Raw genomic sequence first — 7,894 nt, 5'->3', positions numbered from 1 at the left:
GTGTTGAGTGCGTCGTTAAATAAAACATTTCTTTCTTTCTTCTTCTTCTTCTTGTTTTCTTTTTATGTGCTTATCTACACATGAAAAATAAAAAGCAAGGAGCGCCTACGTGTACATAATATAGTTTATTATAGAATGAAAGAAAAACGAAAAACAGATTTTCCTGTAATGTAAAAAAAAAGTAGTAATATCCCATGCACATCATTTTAGTAATAAATCTGTCAATCCATCCGTCTATTGAATAGAGAAAGTTAATGCTAGTTTCTTAACACCTCCTCTGATTATCTCTTACAATGTCCTTATGGGATTATGATGACACTGTTTGTTTCTCAGTTGACACGATAATTAAGACGATGATCGTCTGGGCTAAAACCATTAAACCGTGATCATTACCCTCTGATAAGTCTCCAGATATCTCGCCTTCTTATGTGCGTAATTCGAATTATAATAATCGCTTTTCTCAGTTTTTCTCTCAACCATTGTGGATCAATTAGAAGTACTCCCTTAGGAAGTGTCAACGTTTATCGTCTCGGTAGCACCCCAGGCTATAGTTCCTATCAGTAATAACGATAGTTTCACTGTCAGGCCCGTAGGGACCGAGCGAACGGGGGACACAGCCCCCCCCCCCCCCCCCCCACACCCCACACACACACACACTAAACACACGTCAGATGGTTGTTATGACGAAACTTGATATGTAGTAGGAAAATAAAGTACGGTAAGTATTTTGCACAGCTCTACCATCATTTCAATTTCTAATGGCCTGAATAATAACGAAAACAAATTAAAAGTGAAATGAATGGATGAAATCGGTTACAATATAATATTATATTTCAAGCCAAACATTAAAATGGGTTCAAAAGATTTTTTTTTATTGCTGAGCCTATACATTCGTTATTGTCGAGAAATGATACTTGACCTTTAGTATTTATTACATTGAAAACCCCCAGATGATCGGACATACATTTTATTTAGGTTCTGACTCAAAAAGAAACTATTCCTGGCGCTGAAAACATTTTTACTTTTGATCTGACATCACAGCATTTGGCCTTCGTTCTGTTATTAAGAACCACCCTCTCCCCAAACACCAATTTATCGGATATATTGTAATTGACTTTGGTTCTGGCGCTCAGAAAAACAATTTACTAGTTCATGTATTTCAAATACAGCATTTAGGAGGACAATGGGCGTCAGGGCAATGCAAGCAATATACGATTACGGATCCTCTAATAGCCCAATTGGGCCACTAACGGGGATGGATCCTAGACCGACCGTACAGCAGGTGTGCTCTTTACCACTGGAATACATCCCGCCCCAGTTTATACTTGTATACAAATATGGTTGTTGTTTTCGTTTTGTTTGTTTGTTTGTTTGTTGTTGTTTTTTGTTTGTTTCTGTTTGTTTGTTGTTGGGTTTTTTTTGGGGGGGGGGTTTTGTAAATGGATGAACGACCTTAAATGACCCTTCTCCCACTTTGTCCGGGTGAAATTATTATTTTACCCCCGCCATCGTCGCGTTGCTATTGTTGTAGTAGAACTTTATGGTAACGACAGGAAATTGCTGACTGATACGACCACACACACACAAACTGGTTTATAATGAATATATTACACACAATCTTACAAAAATATTATTACAGGAAAAGGTGTGAGTCAATTTGTGTCTTTTTAAAGATGCTATGTCGAGAATGATTCATCTCGCACTGTACCACGTAGGTCGTTCCAGCCAGTGCTCAACTGGGGTAAAAAAGGCCGTGGTATGTACTATTCTGTCTGTGGGATGGTGCATATAAAAATATTGTGCTAATCGAAAAGAGTAGCCCATGAAGTGGCGACAGCAGGTTTCCTCTCTATATCTGTGTGGTCCTTAACCATATGTCTGACGCCATATAACTGTAAATAAAATGTGCTGAGTGCGTCGTTAAATAAAGCATAATTTTCCTTCCTTTGTATGACATAGGCTGCTTTTCTCGCCTCGTGGCGGAATACAAAAAGAAAAGAAAGAAATGTTTTATTTAACGACGCACTCAACACATTTTATTTACGGTTATATGGCGTCAGACATAATATGGTTAAGGACCACACAGATTTTGAGATGTAACCTGCTGTCGCCACTTCATGGGCTACTCTTTCCGATTAGCAGCAAGGGATCTTTTATTTGCGCTTCCCACAGGCAGGATAACACAAACCATGGCCTTTGTTGAACCAGTTATGGATCACTGGTCGGTGCAAGTGGTTTACACCTACCCACTGAGCCTTGTGGAGCACTCACTCAGGGTTTGGAGTCGGTATCTGGATTAAAAATCCCATGCCTCGACTGGGATCCGAACCCAGTACCTACCAGCCTGTTGACCGATGGCCTAACCACGACGCCACCGAGGCCGGTCGTGGCGGAATACGGTTCGGCGGTAGAACGATCGCGTAAGATAGGATCTGCCGTATGATGGCTTGTAGGATCAATCGTTGTCAGTGGGGTTGTCGGGTTTCTTTCTGGTTGTTATTCCACAGAAATAGAATATATGGCATCTGCGAGTTTCTACTTTTATTTTCTAGACCAACAGTCACCACCACATAGTCGTGGATTAAAATACGCAGATGTGCTGCTAAACATTTCTTTCTGTTTTGCCTAGATACTTTATTGAACTCACCTGAATAACAGGTCGCTCGCCAAAATCGCCAAATGCGAAATTCGCCAAATTGCTAATATTTAATGTGATTCAGTCTGGACCCTGCAGGTCATAAACTGGAAGTAAAGCTTCCTGCTAATCATAAGCGTACGAGAAGGTGGGTCGGATGGAGGAGTTCAATAGCCCCCCCCCCCCCCCCCCCAAATCTCCCAAATGCTAGAACAAATCTTTGCATTCGGGAAAAAACAATAGGGACGTTCGGACGTTCACCATATATTTTAATCATTCTACTGTCAATATTTTGTTGTAATGCATGTAAACATGTGTAGTGATTCGTTTGTAACCCTATGTAGTTCTTTTGGAGTAATATGAATAAACTTGTTATCCAAATTCGATCATTTTTGTTTAATTCGGGCAAAAATCAGCCTCGTATTTTTGCCTAGCTTTCTATTATTCTGATATACGTGTACGTGGTATATTATTATCCATTTTATCTCATTGTGTACGTGCACAGGTTGAGGCTATTCTTTTTTTTATTAAGGATGTGAATTATTAATAACAGGAAGATAATTATAAAGTTTATTAGCTTGTTATTAGCTATAGTTGTACTTCTATTCTGAATAATTAAAAAAATATATTATTACTAAGATCGTCATGACGTGTGGTCATGACGATCTTAGTAATAATATATTTTATATTATAATAATATATCTATATAACTTCTAAAAATTAAAGGGACTAACTTGAATTTGCATTCATTGTAAAAAAAAAAAAAAATTAATATCATTTTTAAGAATTAAAGTTGCATCTTGAATACAGTTTATTGATTAACACATCAGTCTATGTATATCCAATGTGTTTTTGGTCGTCCTAAAGTTTGTAGTAGCTATCTCAAATTCCATTTTATTTCCTAATGTAGGTGTATAATGATTATTAATATAAATCTTTACTACAGACATTAGGATAACAAGAAACTTATTATATATACAGACACAGACACTTTGTACAAGAAAATGTATTTAATGTGTAAGTTTGTTAAAAGTGTCATGTAAGTCGAAAACATGTTACAATAGCTGCAAACTGAGGACAGTCTCTTTAACAAAATCTCTTCATCACAGAAAGGCTCGTTAACAAGATTGGCACTAAAGAATATTATATTTTGTTGGTGGGATTTTTTTTTATTTTTTTATTTTTTTTTTATGAGTCGATTTAGAGAAACAAATTGGCGATTCACGATTATTCTTCGCCGTGCAAACATCTCCGGGCCTATTATTCCTCAGTATTTTAACTATCTTTATTGCTTTGCATGTTTTGCATAATAAAATCCCACTTTGTCAGGTAGATCTTGTGATTGATTATAACTGCTTGTTGTTGCGCTGGCGGCACATCCGTGTGTTTTAGCGAGGCCCTGTTTTACACAGAGCTGTTATTCAGAAACCTACATAGGGATGTATAGGCCTAGTCACAAATTATATTGTTCCATCTTTATGAACATTATAATAGAATTAGCTGGATTTACCCCGCCCCCCCCCCCCCCTCCCCCAGTACAAAACTAATGTCCAGAAATGAAATACATTTTATCGTTTCGTAATTTCTATAGCTTATTAATACAGTATTACATAACACACACACACACACGCGCGCACACACACACATAAGCACGCACGCACGCATGCACTCACTCTCTCTCACACACACACACACACACACACAAACACGCACACACAAATACACACACATACACACAAACACAAACACACACACTCACACGCACACACGTTCGCGCGCGCACTCACACAATTAATGTAGTGTTACAAGAAAGAAGTCAGTATTAAATTCGGCTATTAACCGCAAAAGTACGATCTGTATATTAAAACTGAAATCATTGCAATCGAAAAAGGAGCATAACCGTATTAAAAATACATAATATATATTTTTAAAAACAAATAACTATTTCCTAGCCAAAGCTGTGACTTTGTCTTAACGTGTCTTGCATTTGTGCCATATAAATACAGATGCAGTTTTCAGACTGAACATGTACAAATGAAATTGAAATTAATGTATTCTGATAAATAAATAAATACATAAATACATACATACATACATAAAAAAAATGTATTTATCCCGCTGTCTCTCGCTTGAGGAATATACTAGTATTCAAACTAGTTTGATAAATTTCGGTATGCCACATTATATGCTAATATAATAATAACATATTTAAATAAACAAACCTAAAGAAATACAGTAACTTTAAACTCCCAAACAGATCCCCACGAGTAGGTCTGTCAGGCTCTTTGTTTAAGCCTTGTCTATATAGCTGCCTCGGGATACACACGGTAGCCTGTGAAATAGAAATCTGCCCCGGGGGCGACATAGATATAGATGTAGATGAAAGCGGAGATAGAACAAATCCGTATCACGCGTGCGTTTAAAACATCGGCGAATATACAATATTGCATTGATGGCGAGTCAACCTTTCGACTTTATATTAATTACTTATAAGAGTTACAAAACTATATTATGGTTATAACATTTAAAATTCTTCCGAAGTGTGCTTTTATAGTAATTACTTACAGGAGTTACAAAACTAACATTACGGTTGTAACATTTAAAATGCTTTCGAAGTTTGTCTTTATATTAATTACTTAATGAGTTACAAAACTAACATTACGGTTGTAACATTTAACGCTTCTTTGTCTTTGTATTAATTAATTATAAAACGAACATTATGGCTATAACATTTAACAATTAAATTCTTTGTCTTTATAGTAATGAATTACAGGAGTTACAAAACTGACATTATGGTTATGATTATGGTTATAAGTACCCCCTTCTCGAACCTCACTTCATTCATACACATGGAAGACACAAATGTGATACATAAAAACATCTCAATAATGAACATTTGTAGGACAGTGTGGCAGCCATATTGAAAAATAGCCGCCATATTGAAAATCTCAGTGGTTCATTGATTGGATGTGACGAACGTCCCATGGAGATCAACTGTGCCAAGTTTTATGTTTCTATCATCATTTGAAAGGTTCTCCCAGTTATCTCCTCGCCCAATGGTGCTATTAGTAGTTGACCCAGTTTTGGGGAGGGGGTGGGCCTACTTTGACCCCCATATTTTTCACACACACCACTAGAAGCCCGTTTACCAAAACTTTTTTGTTGACATATAATAATAATATTATGATGAGGAATACAAAAAAGCAGGTCTAGGGCCTATATAATTTCCTCTCCGGATGGCACTTATCTCATTCTGAAGCCAGTGTAACAGACGTAACTATCAAACATAAACGGGAAGTTACACCTTTTTCTAGAATATTTATAAGCATCCAATGCAATAGCATACATATACTAGCGCACTTTATAGATATAATCGTCACAATTTATGCTGAAGAAGTAATGTACATGTGGTGCATATAAAAGATCTCTTGCTACTAATAGAAAAATATATCGGCTTTTCTCTCGAAAACTATCTGTCAGGATTACCAAATGTTTGACATCCAATAGCCGATGATTAGTAAATCAATGTGCTGAAGTGACATAAGCGTATGAGGCAGGTGGGGGGGGGGGGGGGGGGGGGGGGGGGCGCGGGAGAGCAACTGCCCGCCTAGTTCTGGAGCTAAACCTCAAATTCGGACAAACATGGTAAAAATAATCGGGGAAAATGTGTTAAATTGATACCTTTTTACCATGTATTTCCATCATTCTACTATCAAAATTACTTGTAATCCATGTAAAAATGCACAGTGATTCGTTACCAACCATATATAGCTGTTTGGTAGTGATGCTAATACATGTGTGAATAAATGTTATCCAGATTAGGGCTTTTTTTTTTAATTCGGACAAAAACTAGCCCCCCCCCCTCCCCCTTACAAAAATGGGAGCCTGTACGCCTATGTGTGGTGGACATTATTGAAACACATTATTTTAATGCATCAAAGGACACCATGTTAAAGGGATGAGTTTAATCAGATCGGTCAACAAGTCCCGCAACTTAAACATACATACACACACGCGTACGCGCTTTTACAGTCATATATATATATATATATATATATATATATATATATATATATATATACTAGTACTTGTTGCAGCACAAAGATAATCTATTATATTTCATGTGCACTATCTGTTAACTTAAACAAACTTTAACACACTCTTCGTGTTTTAATACCTGAAAACACCTCAGTAAAATGCAAAACCGCAAAACAAAATGATATCCTGATACATTCTATAACCTACTACGATTATGCTACAGGATGTCGAAGTGGAATAGGACCGTAGGGTTGATATGTGAGAAAGGGGGTGGGGGTGGGCACAAGCACATTAAACATATATATAGCAGAAAAAGTAAATATTTTGACTCTCAGGTGGAGGTTACACATGCCTCCCCATGGGGTGGGGTGGAGCTAGGAGCATGGCACCTCAGAACTATGAAGATAGTTAATACACACCAGAGGCGGATCTAGGGGGGGGGCCCGCCCCCCTAAATTTTGCGACAGTTATAATTTTATTATACCTGGTATATTAATTTTCACCCCCCCCCCTCCAAACCTCCCCAAAGTTCCCTTAGCATTCCGCCTCATGCCATTGAAATAAATGGATTTTCTGGATCCGCCACTGCACACAGATACCGTTGGAAGGCGAATTAATACATTAGTATCTCTGAAGTCTCCCAACGCCTATGCTGTTGGACATTATTGAAACACATTATTCTAATTCATCAGACATGAGTTTAATCAAATTCGTCAACAAGTCCCGCAACTTAAACATGCATACATACATGCGTACGCGCTTTTACAGTCATATATACTTGTTACAACCCAAAAGATAATCTATCATATTTCACTTGCACTATTTGTTAACTTGTATCTAATAGTGCTATTGTTCCTTTAATATGTTTATAAAACGGTTGGCACTCCACTCCAGGGTTTCGTAAGGGGGGGGGGGGGGGGAGTCCACACAATTATAAAAAGGGCACATTTTAGTTTGCCAAAGATCAGTAGGTGTGTTAGGGGGCATGCTTTACAAAAAATGTTGAAATAAATTTAGTTTGTTTTGTTTAACAACATTACTTGAGCACATAGATTTATTAATCATTGGCAATTGGATGTTAAGCATTTGGTAATTTTGACATATAGTCTTAGAGAGAAAACCCACTACATTTTTCCATTAGTCGTAAGGAATCTTTTATATGCACCATCACACTGACAGGGTAGCACATACCACGGTCTTTGATATACCAATCGTGGTGCA

Source organism: Gigantopelta aegis, chromosome 10, assembly GCF_016097555.1.
Source record: "Gigantopelta aegis isolate Gae_Host chromosome 10, Gae_host_genome, whole genome shotgun sequence".
In the NCBI taxonomy this organism is placed as follows: Eukaryota; Metazoa; Mollusca; class Gastropoda; order Neomphalida; family Peltospiridae; genus Gigantopelta; species Gigantopelta aegis.
The sequence above is the reverse complement of the archived record's forward strand: the minus strand, read 5'-3'. Positions refer to the sequence as shown.